Source organism: Octopus sinensis, linkage group LG14 (genome assembly GCF_006345805.1).
Source record: "Octopus sinensis linkage group LG14, ASM634580v1, whole genome shotgun sequence".
NCBI lineage: Eukaryota > Metazoa > Mollusca > Cephalopoda > Octopoda > Octopodidae > Octopus > Octopus sinensis.
Window position 1 is genome coordinate 26152431 of NC_043010.1, and position 1470 is coordinate 26153900.

General features: G+C 27.4%; 1 protein-coding gene across 1 annotated transcript in view; it reads right to left on the reverse strand.

Annotated features, from left to right (window-relative positions):
* The window catches only part of LOC115219179, a 26154-nt gene extending 25666 nt beyond the window's left edge, over window positions 1–488 (reverse strand). Inside the window, exon 1 of the mRNA XM_029789287.2 lies at window positions 477–488. The gene's annotated coding sequence lies outside the window, so the exon portion shown is untranslated. The remainder of the gene's footprint in view (window positions 1–476) is intronic.
* Between the last annotated feature and the right edge of the window lie 982 nt (window positions 489–1470).

The window sequence follows — 1470 nt, forward strand, 5'->3', positions numbered from 1 at the left end:
GAAGGAAAAAAATACTAGTCGCAGTAGTAGAGGTAGTAATAGTAGTTGTTGTAGTAAGAAGAAAAAGTAGTGGTGTATTGGTGCTAGTTAAGTAGCAGTAGTACTAAAAATACTAACTGGAGGAAGAGAAAGAAGAAGAAAAAGTCTAACTAGCAACTAAGACTAAAAGGAAAAAAAAATCAAAAGTTAAGGCTTTGTTAGCGAGTAAAGTTACCAGCGATTAAGTGATAAAAAAAATACTAATTAAATAATAAATAATGAATATATGTAATAAATAAAATATCACTTATGATGAAATTGATAAAAGTCGTAATAAAAGAAAATAATACAGGTGATAGAGATAATTAAAAAAATAGGGATAATAATAATGATAATAATATTATTAATAATAATAATAATAATAAATATTTTATATATATATAAAAAGGCTGATGATTAAAAGTAAGTCAACTGGTGCGTTATTATGTTTACGTTACCTCTGGGTGGCTCTAAACGGCAGCAAGTTTTGAAAATATGAAAAGAGAAAGGACCAACATCGTTAACAGAGAGAAAAGAACACTGGAAAAGAATTTTGTACTTGGATTTTTATTTATCTATTTATTTATTGATTTAGGCTTTTGTTTATGATGTTTATTTTAATGTTTCTATTTTTACTTTATTTTATTTTTGAATTTATATTTGATTTTTAATTTTAGTTTTTAATTTTGTTTAAATTGTGGCAGCAGGGCAAGTGGAGTTGATTCAAATATAGAAAGAGGACAACAACAATAATTATGAAAATGATAATAATAATAATAATAATAATAATAATAATAATAAAAAGAATGATTTTTTTCACTAAACACAAGGGTTCACAATAGGATCGAGGACAATACAAGATGACAAGGAATAATAATAATATTAATAATATTATTATTATAATAATAATAATGATAATCCTTTCTACTATAGGCACAAGGCCTGAAATTTTTGGGGAGGGAGCCAGTCGATTAGATCAACCCCAGTATGTAACTGGTACTTAGTTTATCAACCTCGAAAGGATGAAAGGCAAAGTCGACCTTTGAACTCAGAACATGGTGACAGGCGAATTACCACTATGCATTTTGCCCAAAGTGCTAACAATTCTGCCAGCTCTCCACCTTAATAATAAAAATAACAACAACAATAACAACAATGATGATGATGATGAATGATGATGATGATGATGATAATAATAATAATAGCTGAAAAAGAAATCCTGAAAAAATTTTAAAAGGAAAAGAGACTAATTAGTCTGTGTGAGTGAGTGTGTGTGTATATGTATATGTGTGTATATATATATATATATATATATATATATACACATATATATGTGTGTGTGCATGTGTGTGTGTGTGTGTGTGTATAATATAATACAATATAAAGACTTAACCACTGTATATTTCATTTGCTGGTTGAGATACTCAACAACCTTCCCTTGCAATGTCCTAT